Below are 12,657 nucleotides of genomic sequence, written 5' to 3'. Positions count from 1 at the left end.
TTTTCCCATTTCTTCATTGGGTCATTGATTTTGGGGGAGTTTAGTTTTTTGAGCTCTTTGTACATTCTGGTTATTAATCCTTTGTCTGATCTATAGCTGGTAAAGATTTTCTCCTATTCTGTGATGAATGGATTAAGAACATATGGTTTATATATACAGTGGAATTTTATTCAACCACAAATAAGAATGAAATTTTGTTGTTTGCGGTAAATGGATAGAATTGGAGAACATCATCTGAGGTGATGTTAGCCAGGTTCAGAAGGCCAAATTTGAATGTTTTCCTATATGTGGGATATAGACCTAATACAAATACAGCAATATTATGAAAAAACAGGTCAAACTAAGGAGAGGGAGGGTAAAAGAAGGAAATTAAGAAGTAAATATGGTTGATGTACTCTCTATATAAGAATGACTATAGAATTTTTTAAACTTACTGAAATCACCATAAGAAGGGGACTAAGGTAGAAAAATAGAGGAGATGACCCAACTTAGGTTATAATACATATATGCAAGGATATGTCACAAAGAAATTCCCTGTGTAGCTATCCTAAACAAACAAAAATATCATGTTTTTTCTTTTATAAAAGTGGAGAACAACAGGAGGGTTGAACAGGTCCTGTCGGGGGGGTGGGTAAGAAATAGTAGGAGGGGGAAGAGATGTAGAATGGGGGTGGGAGGGTAAATACAGTACAAATACTGTGTGCACATGTATGTAAGTGGAAAAATGATAACTGTTGAAACTACTCCAGGAATGGGAGAAGGAGAGGATAAAAGAGAATGGGAGAAGGGGTGAATTCAAGTATGATATATTTGACATATTGTAAGAACTTCCGTAAATGCCACAATTTACCCACACCCAGAACAACAATAAAAAAGCTATAAATTCCAAAAAGCAAAAAATAAGTAAAAATATTGCTATGCATACATACTGATAAATTTATTTAAAAGAAAGGTATCATCCTCACGATACCTTGGTTTTTTTTTTCCTGCAATATTGGAGTCCTTTTCTCTTCACTTACTTTGGCTTACTCATTTCTTTTGTTGCTTTTATGATCCAGGGATTCAGCTAATCCCCATAATATTGAAGAAATATGCTGTTTTCTTCCTTCTCTCCAAAGCTCCATGAAGCAGGGTGAAATTTCTATTCCCTTCCTTCTGAGTGGTCACAGCCCGGGACTGTACAGGAAAGAAATATGTCAGAATATTTTGGGGGGAAAGTATCATGGAAGTTCTGTGCCCAAGTTTATAACAATTGATGGATGGAATTACAGGAAGAATCCTACCCCAGACAAGACTTACCAACTTCTTTCAAGATTCCATGAGGTACTCTGATGAGCACTGTGATGCCTATGAGGTGAGTAGGACTCCTCATTGGCTCTGGTCCATTGTGAGTGCCCCAGTTTGGTCTACAAGCATATAGGTGGAATGAGAGGAGGCACTAAGAAGAAAATAGAAGTGGAGACCAAAATTTCTACTAGCATTCCTTAAACTTGGACAAGATGGAGAAATTGTGATTACCGGAAAGCATAAAAATGGTGTAATGTCAGCCTGAACTTGGACTGATGTTCTTTCAGATACTTTTAGAAGAAAATAGTCCTTCACTTATTTGCTTGCCATTTTTTTCAATGAAGGTCAGAATCAGGAAGGACTCCAGAAGTTACAGGAGGAAGGATTGGAGAAGTACTCTGTGGATCATGGGGTTGACAGCTCCATTCTCCAAAATCCCAAAAAGCTTCATTGAACTAATGTGATGTTGATATTTCTGAGTGAATCAGATATCCAGCAGACATTTGAGAAGCAACAGGGCTGTAAAGAGGAATTTATTAATGACATTTCCGATGGCATTAGATATGTCAGGAATAGAGTGCATTAATGATGATCTTGGTATGGTTCTTATGTCAAAGTCTGCACATGAAAGATGGTTTGAACAGCTGCAGTATTTAGTTGATGGAGCGCTGAAATACTTTTAGGCAATTGGACTGAAATTAGTGTGAAACTGCATGCAACCCTCATGAATACACAATCCAAGAAAGACCCCAATACTGAAGGCAGATACAATCTCTACACAACAAATGGCAAATATATCTTCAAGGAAAGAGTATCATTTGATGGCTGAAACATTTTAAAGTTGTATGAGAACTTCTACTTTGCTTCCCTAAAGCTCAATTCCATTCTCATCTCTCATTGATTCACAGTAAGCAGCTTTGGAAACTGTCTCCTTTGGACAAATTGACATCTCTTGACATGAAAATTGAAAGTCCTCACAAGGGCAGCAGCAAAAAAAAGGTGATGGCATCAGCAGGACTATGCACTGTCCCCTGAAAGCTTTTTAGCGGCAGAAGTAGCTCACTCCTTGCAGACCAGCAGGGGAGGGATGCTCCCAGATTGGCTGTGCCCGCCCACCTGATGCAGTGCAGGGATGCTCCTGCTCTCTCCTACCTCTTGCTCTCCCTTTCCTCTCCTGCCTCATTCCTTCATTCCTTATTCTTACCTCAATTCTTGGTTTCCATTCTTTAAGTCTGCTCCTGTGTGTGTTCAGGAATTTGTGTATCAGTGGGACTATACAGATCATTCTTGAATAAATTAATTTCCAAAGTAAAAAAAGAAAGCTATGATGTTCATTGTTTAGCAGGCTTAATATTACATGACTATTTTCTTTATATTTTCTATAAATTAAAAGTCTGGCAACACTAAAAAAATGAGTCAAGTTGTCCTAAAATTTGCAAAGAATTCAGGGTCACAGACTAGGCAAAACAAGTTTGAGAAAGAAATGTCTAAGGTAAAGGATTTATACAATCCTATTTTTAGTCTTAGTATAGAGCTACTAATAGAGTGTGGTACTGAGGTAAGTAGAGACATAGATTGATGTACCAGAATAGAGAGCACAATACTCACACATATACAGCCAATTTATTTATGACTATAATGCAAGTAAATCCAATGAGGAAGATTAAAGTATATTCAATCAATAATACCTGAAGATTTCACCTTAATATAGGTGAAAAACCCTCAACTCATTTAAACTCCTCCAAAAATACCATTCAAGGTTGATACTATCAAGGAATTTTTGTAGTGGTTTGCAGTCCCTCACATTCATATGCTAAAATTCCAGCCCTAATGGTATCAAGAAGTGGTGCCTTTGGGATGAATATAGGTCATGAGGTTAAACTTTCTCTAATGGAATTAGAGCCTTTGTAAAAAGAGAGAAAGAGCCTTCTCTCTCTCTCTCTCTCTCTCTCTCTCTCTCTCTCTCTGTGTGTGTGTGTGTGTCTCATACTTCCTAACTGTCTTACTTTCTCTCTTTCTGTCTCTTACTCTTTGTGTGTCTCTCTTTGTTTTCCTCCATGTGAAGACATGATAAGACAGCCAACCCTCCACAAGCACCAGATTTCTGTATACCTTGATCTTGAACCACTCAGCTTTTAGAACTGTGAGAAACAACTGTCCTTTGTTTAATCACCCAGTCCATGATATTATGCTATAGTTATCTGAACCAAGACAGTGGAGTACAAAATTAAATGCTAAATATATAAAATTAAAATGTCTAGAAAAAAGTGGAATGTTTTCTTTATCATTTGATATAGATAACAATTTTGGAGGAAGCAGACACAAAAAGCACTGATCACATAAATTGATAAATGGGCAGAAAGTCTGGATAAGCTACAGGTTGGAAAAGAATAGTTGTAGCATATATTTAAGAAAATGTTATATCCAGATTGTATAAATACCCATTACAACATCCCAATAAAATCTGTAAAAGACTTTAAACACACTTTACAAATGAAGATATATTAATACTTGTGTACTCACCATGTTTGCTGATAGATGTCAGTACATTTACCATATTCAGTGATTTAAGTTGTTAAAATTAAAAGGACTATCCGGGTACTGGTGGCTTAGGTCTATAACCTAGCTATCTGGAAGACTGAAATCAGGGGAGGATTGTGGTTCAAGGTCAACCCGGGCAAAAAAGTTTGAAAGACTCCATCTCAAAGGGAAAAACCTTGGTTTGGTAGCACACACCTATCATTCAAGTGATGGCAGCAAGCTTAAAGTAGGAGGATTATGGTGCAGATCAGCCTGGCAAAAAGCAGGACTCTACCTCAAAATAACTGCAGCAAAAAGGCTAGAGGCATGAGTTAAGTAGTAGAGTGACTACCCAGCAAGGACAAAGCCCTGAGTTCAAACTCTAGGACACCAAAAAAAATTAAAAGGACTGATGATAACAGACATGGAAAATCTGAAACTCCCTAACACAGCTACAGATAATACACTATCTTCTGGGTATTTTGGAGGAGCTGTTTGACAGTTTCTGATAAATATTTCCAGTTATTTTCATATGAGAAATGCATGTGTAAGTTATGAATGTTCTTAACACTTCAGAATAAAGAGAGAATTGAATAAGCCAAATGCTCATCCTCATGAAAATGAAAACATAACTTGCATTTGTACCTAGCAATATTATTTAGTAGCAAAAGAAGAATGGACTACTGATGTATGCAACACTGTGGATTCATCAGCATGACTACAGAGACAATGCGAGGCATGAAGAGCAAATTCTTTAAAGTTCATTTAGATGAAGTCCCAGCACATGCAAACCAAGTCTATGATGAAAGAAGTCAGAAGGTGTTTGCTCTTGTTTGTGGAGGAAAAGGGACTAATTACAAAGGAAATCTTGAAAACTTTCTGGGAAAATAGAAACATTTCTTTTTCAGGGAGGTGTTTGCATCTGTATGTTTACACAATTCATGAAACTCATAAAATTGGTAATGTAAGTTCTGTGAATTTTATTGTATATTAAGCATACCACGAGAAAGAAAAGAAGTAAAAAAATAAGCTCATACTCTGATGTTATATAAAACTGGAAAAAATCAAATAAAACTTGAAATAAAGTAATACCATATATTGAAAGAATGGGCCTCAGGGCAGTTTATTTGAATATCATGCAAGAAATAAATAATACTATTACCATATATTTGCCAGAATAATATTTTTTGGATAATACCTAGTTTTTCAGTTATGAACTATAGAAGTTGTGATTTTTTTATAGTATTAAAAATTGATCAGCATGATTCTATTTTGTTTATTCTTCCTCTTTTGACCTTTTGGTGACATTTAAATGGATTTTATCCCATGGGTATTAAAAATATATTCTCTAATTTGAATTAAGCAGATTAGGTGAATTTCTTATCTATCAGTTGCATATTTGCTCATGTAGGTTATGAAAAGAGCTGAGTAGGCCTATACATTTATAGACTGCGGCAGTCTGCATGTTACAGCTATGGTCGGGCAAATAAGAAAGGTGGGTATTATGGACACTTTATTTTTTTGTTTACATTTCATTAAGCAATTTAGAAAAATGTAAAGATATAAAAGCTTCTACCTTATCTGTTTATTTTTCTCTTAGGCTCTCCTGACAAGACAGCAGGGCAATACACCCATTAAGACACCATTTTTAAATAAATGAGAGATGACCTGATTGTTGATGTAGAAAACTCAATAAGCCTCACAATAAACATATTTTTTATGTTTTTCACAAATGAAAGGACTTGTAACAAATATTTCCATTGCTATTGGATAGTATATTTTGTGTGCTCTCAATTTTCACTGGCAGATGACTATTCCACATAATTCCTTATGGAATTCCTTACAGAATTATACAGAATCTACATATTCATTAAGGAATGAATCCATATTGTCAATATCAGAAAATGATAACTTTTTCTCTATCTTGATTAACTAATAGATCATCATGAGATAAAGAAGAGAGATGACCTACATTTTTTAAATGAAATGTGAAATTTTAAATGTTGATTATGGTTCCACAACCTATGCCTTTTCTTTCTCACTTAGAAAACAGCTGAAGGGAAGAATCCACGAAGTTTTTTACAAGAAAAGGTACTAAGGTACTGGGGATTAGGACATTAGTATATGAATTTGCAGCAAACACTGTTTAGCTCGTAACACTAAATATATTTAAAAAACAGTAGTAGGTAAATGCAAAAATTATACTTGTTGAAGTTGTTCCAGAAATCAGGGAAGGTGGGATAAAGGAGAGTGGTGGAGGGGGTGAATTCAAGTATGATATATTTGATACATTGTAAGAACCTTTGTAAAGGACACAATGCACCCCACCTAGCACAATAATAAATAAAATAAAATGAATATTTACTATATAAAAAAGTAGTGGCAGGATAAATAAATAGAGAGACAGGATTTCCCATTGCATGTCTCAGGGGGAAAAAAAAACCTGAGACCATTCTTGGGAGGTGAGAGGCATCATTACTGGATGAAATCTCAACCTCTTCTTTAGTTCTTCAGAGAGAGAAGTGGAGGGTGATGGTAGAAACTCACCTGTGCAATTTGCTCCCAGAAGCAAAGGAGACAGCACCAAACAAGCAATCACACAGAAGGCCACATTGTAGTGTGGAAGGAGCAAAGAGACTGCATTTAAAAAAAAAAATCTACAGTGGTCTCTTCTCTTTGGGTAAACAGAAGTAATTCTAAAACACATAAAAATCAGCACTGAGATGCTAAAATTTGAACCATGACTGGTATATCTCCCACCAAAAAATTTTTCAGCAATTAGCTTCAAAAATTCACAATGGCTTCAAATATTATTATCATCATCAAGTGTAATGGTTTGAACTTAAAATGTTACCCAAGACTCACATATTGAAGACTTGGTTCTGCAGCTGGTTCCAGAGGTGAATGGATCCTGAGACCAGTAATCATATTGATTGAAGAATCCACTGATGAGTTAATAGTTCAATGGCCTATGAGGAAGCCTATTTGGAAGAAGTAGGTCTCAGGGGAATGCCTTTGAAGGACGTGTTTTGTCTTGGTTCTCTTCTTCATCCACACCCCCTTTCTCTTCTTCCAGGCTGCCTTTTCTCCACCACATGCTCCTTACCTTTATGTTCTGACTCATCTTGGTTCAGAACCAATGGAGCCAAGAGACCAAGGACTAAAACACCTAAGATAGTGATCCAAAAGAAATTCTTCCTCCCTTAAGTTCTTTTTCTCATGCATTTTGTCACAGTGATAGCATGCTAATACACAAAGTACATAAAATGTAGACTTTAAGATAAAAAGAGAAAACATAGCAGAAATTTCATAGTAGATGAGAAATATTAGCTTCAATTTTTTTAATCTAGGAACAGATGAAAAAATTTATTTACAGAATAACAGAAAAAAATATAAATGTTTCATCACATAGAAAAGGTAACAGTTGAAGGAATTAAAATACAAGTGACCAGAACTCAAGAAAAACCATCAGCAAATAGGATATGAAATTGAGATAAACACCAGAGATGAGACATAGGTGAAAATACAGTCAATGACCTCAAGGCGAGGGATGAGAAAAACAAGAAAAAGAAAACAGTTATTAGCATTTTTAAGTAAAGAAAAATTTAAGTTTGAAAAGAAACAAAGGAAATCAATCATATGCAATGTTATAGCATGAAACAAATATTTATTATTTTTTTATTCATATGGGTATACATTTTTGGGCCATTTCTCTCCCATTCCCCCTCCTCTTCCCTACCTCTACCTCTTTCCTCCACTCCCCTTGTTTCCAACAAATATGTAAAATTATAATTGAACAAAATTTCCCTGATTTAAATATTTGAACCTTCTTATTGATAATACACAACTTTTTAAGTAAGTTTGACCAAAAAATGTTGACATCACAGAATAATTCACAAAATTTACAAGAAACTGAACTATTTTTCAATGATTTCATGTTCAGCCAAAGCATTTTATAAAATATAAAAGTAGCAGCCAAACAATTATGAACATGCAAAAACTTAGAAATCCATTTTAAAATGAATTCTTTTCCACCTACAGAATAAACTTGAATAAGTTTATTTCTTATGCTAAGAAAAATGTGATGAACATTAAAACAAATGAGAATCTTGAGAAATAATATGTTTACAATGTAAGCAGTGATGATATAAAAATTATATACCTATGGATATTGCAATAGAGAAGGCAATTTTAAAAGTATGATAATTATGACTACTTATTTTACATAATAGCTGGAGTTCCAATGAAATCATAAAAATAAATCACATTGAATAGCCCTAAAGTACACAAAATGAAATTTAGTGTAATAAATCAAAATTGAAAACTGAAGTCATGGAAGAGAGGGGAAGAACAGCTGTATTAATTTCATCATTGCCCGTCTGGGGAATTTAATGCAAACTGTTGTAAAAATAGAGATTGTAGGTATTATAATGAGGAAGAAGTGACAGGAAAACCAATATTGTCTAAGATATGCACATAATGAGGATTACTTAAAATTTTCGTGGACCAAAGTGAATATCAAATACATCATGTTAATGTGTATAAATGGGATGAATTTACCTATTGAGCAAAAAGTGCTTGTTTTCAGGTTAAACTCTAAACTATGACTTAGCATGATAAATAGAGGAATGTACTATGATCTACTAGAAAAATGACAAATTCAGGAAATGGTTAAACTTGAGAAAAGTAACTGTATGCTACAATTCAAAATGAAGATATGACAGCTATCTAAATATATCAATCTCCAATAAAAATAACAGAAAATAAGAACCTATGTTCCATAGGTTCCATTTCATAGATACCAATGAAATTTCAAATTAGAAAAAGTAGAACTGAAGTCCAAAATCAGAAAGTGAAATTGCTCTTTTCATCTGGAAATTTGGCGGTACCAGGGTTTGAACTCAGTACGTCATATTTGCTAGGCTGTAGTTTTACCACTTAAGCCACTCCACCGGCTCATCTGGAATTTTAAGGGAGGAAGAAAATATATCTCTCAAAATTTTTGAGATAAAGATAAAACATAAATTATAATTTCAGAATATATAACAAGTGATAACAAAAGCTTATAAAAGACTTGCATATGAGATCTAGATGAAACCAAGATAAAGTTATGTATGCATTGTATATATGTATATATGTGATTGTGTGTAGATATATATGGTATATAAATATAGATAAAAGAATAAAAATTTATATATTAAATTAATAAGACATTATTATGTCTTATTAACTGAAAAGTATTTAAAGAATAAATCAAAAACACTTGCAAAAAGTAAATAAGGATAAAACTATTGAGGTCAATATATTTAAGCAGTTCCAGTCACAAATAAGTCTGAAAACTGCTTCTTTGAAGAAAAAATAAAATAAATTAAAAAAAATTATACCTAATGGAAAATGAACAAGAAGAATGTTAAAGGGGAAAGGCAATAGATAAGAAGTGAAGATCATAAGTCTATCTCCTTTAGCTTAATACAAATAAAAAATCTGGATGAAAATATTATTTGAAGAAAACACAGTGTCTCCAAAACAATTCAAGAAGAGATAGAATTTTTAAAAAGAGATACACTAACAAAAATCCAATTTAATAAATATACAATGAACAAATTCTTGGTTCCTAAAATAAGTCAACAGGCCAGACAGATTCAATAGGGAATCTTACCAAATTTAATATGTTTTGAATTTTCCATAGCTTATAAAATATTTATTTTCTTATTTAATAAAGGGACATTCTATAATTTACAATCAAGAAGGTGGCATGTTTAATGAAGGTATGAGTTCCACATTATCAACTAAAAATCTCAAAAAAAAGTAAGACAAAATAATAATAATAATAATAATAATAATAATAGTAATACACTGTCATAAAGCAGTGTCTTTTCAGAAATGCAAGGAGTTTTCAATATTAGCAACTTACATTATCTCTGTAGATGTTGAAAAAGTATCCTTTTAAATTTAATGTTATTTCATTATTAGGAAGTCTTTTTATTAAAATAAAGATGACACTAACTTAATGAAAACCTGAAAGTTAGCATTGTGTTTGTTGGAAATCTTACAAAGATTACCAACTGGGCCAAGGATGAAACAAATGTATGGACAAATGTTTCTTTTAAAATGTTTCTTTTAAATATAGGCCAAATGCATTTACAAAAATCTATATAAATTAAAATTTAAGGGAGTATAGAAAAGAAAATAAGATCATTTGCTATTTATAAATGACAAAATTGAACCAGAAACATGTAAAACAATCAATGAGAAGATCAGAAAACTAGAATCATAAAAAATTCATTTATGTGAATTGTTAAAACAATGTACTGAAATTATGTGTATAGTTATTTATGTGTGCATATTCAACCTTTTGAAATATATGAAATTGGGCCTCATTTATAATGTGAAGAGAGAATAAAAATACTAGGAGTAATAGTGATAAGAAATACACAAGTGATAGAGAGAAAAAATGAAGATTGGAGGGGGAAGAAAAAACAAATGTACATTTGAAGAATAGTAAAGTGTTCTTCAAAATAATTTATAAATTTTATACATTTCCTTTAGAAATGCCAATTTAAAATATTTAAGCTCCTCAAGTAGACTCTCTAATTCACTATAAAAATTAAAAACTGGTAAGAAAATTCAATAGCAGAAAGTGACAAAGATGAGAACCATAGTCAGGTTTCCATAATTAGAAGTTGGTGATGTCGGTATGCAAAGATACAACCAATCAATGGAACATAGCAGGAAGCTAGAAAAATATCTAGCCTGTATGCAAATTTATAACATTACAAAATAAGCATCTTAATTAAATAATAGACTATTCAAGAATCATGATTATATTACTTGTTATTTAGGAAACAAATAAGCTGAACTCATGCCTTACAGCACTAGATCAAGATACATTACAACTTTATTCAATATCAAAACAAAACAAAAAATAATTAGAATAGATTATAAGAAATTTTCTTTAAAATGAAGAAAGACTTTCTTATTATAACACAAAAAGAAGTAAATGTTATTTTTAAAATACATATTGGTAGAAGCCATAAAATTCAAAAATCGATTGACATGCTTAAAAAAAACAAATTGAGACCACAAACAGTACATAATTTCTATTATGCAGAAAGAGTACCTAAAATCAATCAGAAAAGTAATTTTAAATATTAAAATAAGAATTATGGAAAGTACATAGGAAAGGAAATGTAAGTTTTTATTTAAAAAGAGATTAATTTCCCTTCTAAGAGAAAGGTCAAATTTTAAAAAATGGCTTACTATTTTCTGTCTAGCAGAATTGGAATATCAATGTCATATCATTTTGCATTAGCAAACATTGAGAAAATAGCATTCTTGTATGCGATTAAGCATAACGTGTTCCCTCATAAATATCAACAGCTCTTTGTGAGTAGGGCTAAAATTCAGCTAGTGTTATCTGGCACAAGGGCAAAACCATCCACATCAAGGGTAGGCTGGCAAACTTTATAGTCCAAGGACCCAATCTAGCACTCTGGAATGCAAGTCAAGTTTTTGTCAATTAAGTTTTTTTGGAACATATCTTCATCCATTGGTTTCACTCTGTAAAAGAGTGAAGTGGTTGTAGCAGAAGTATAAAATATTTACTAACTGATCCTTTTCAGAGAATATTTGCCAACCCAGGTAAAAACAAAGCTGTTTGATTTAAAACAAAACTGTTCTTTTCAGTCACCAAGCCTCATTATACCTAAGGATGTACATTAATCAGAAACAGTGGCTATTTCTAAATCATTCTTTTAGATGTGGGGAACTTTTCTAAATTTTCCAGACATCCTTCAAAGATTATCAGTCATCTTGGTCATATGAGACTTCCTCAGTATGTCCTCTGTGGAAGGGCAATTTATCATTTTTACTAAAATGTGTAATACAAAAACTCAACAGTTATTTCACATGAAGCTGTTTACTTTGTCAACACACTCATGTATGAGTGAATAGAAGTATGTACATAATAATTACTTCTCAAAAATAAACATAATTGAAATTACTTACAAGGTCATCATTAAGAAATTGGTACGCAGAGAAACTAAAGCAGATACCTTAAAGCAACTGAGGCCAATAGGAAAAGGGGAACAGGTACTAGAGAAAAGGTTAGATCAAAAAGAATTAACCTAGAAGGTAACACCCATGCACAGGAAATCAATGTGAGTCAATGCCCTGTATAGCTATCCTTATCTCAACCAGCAAAAACCCTTGTTCCTTCCTATTATTGCTTATACTCTCTCTACAACAAAATTAGAAATAAGGGCAAAATAGTTTCTGCTGGGTATTGGGGGGGGAGAGGGAGGGGGCGGAGTGGGTGGTAAGGGAGGGGGTGGGGGCAGTGGGGAGAAATGAACCAATCCTTGTATGCACATATGAATAATAAAAGAAAAATGAAAGAAAAAAAAAAGAAATTGGTTAGATAATGTATGAAATACTAGAAAGTAAAGATATGTATATGCCCAAAAGAAAAAAATTTCCTTTGAGGAACTAATATGGTATTACTTCTTTTTTTTAATTATTCATTTATTCACATGTGCATACATTGTTTGGGTCATTTCTCCCCTCTGTCCTCCCCCACCCTTTCCCCCCTCCCCTCCTCAGTTCCAGGCAGGTCCTGTTCTGCCTTTATCACTAATTTTGTTGAAGAAAAGACACAAGCCTAATAAGGAATACAAAGCGTTTTTGCTAGTTGAGTTGAAGATAGCTATACAGAAATATTCTTAGCATTGCTTTCGTGTACACGTGTTATGACCCATGTTAATTCATCTCTAACTGATCTTTACCCTTCTTAAATAACACTGATTCCAGATTTGGGCAGTGAAACAGCATTAAATATAACACAAAAGAAGC

At 33.1% G+C, this 12,657-nt stretch overlaps 1 pseudogene; it reads left to right on the top strand.

The window, feature by feature from the left end:
* Positions 1–1,201: 1,201 nt before the first annotated feature.
* LOC109674410 (activating signal cointegrator 1 complex subunit 1 pseudogene) lies at positions 1,202–2,233 on the top strand (annotated as a pseudogene).
* Positions 2,234–12,657: the final 10,424 nt, after the last annotated feature.

The sequence above is a fragment of the Castor canadensis genome, chromosome 2, assembly GCF_047511655.1.
Source record: "Castor canadensis chromosome 2, mCasCan1.hap1v2, whole genome shotgun sequence".
NCBI lineage: Eukaryota > Metazoa > Chordata > Mammalia > Rodentia > Castoridae > Castor > Castor canadensis.
This window is presented reverse-complemented; position numbering and strand designations above follow the sequence as displayed.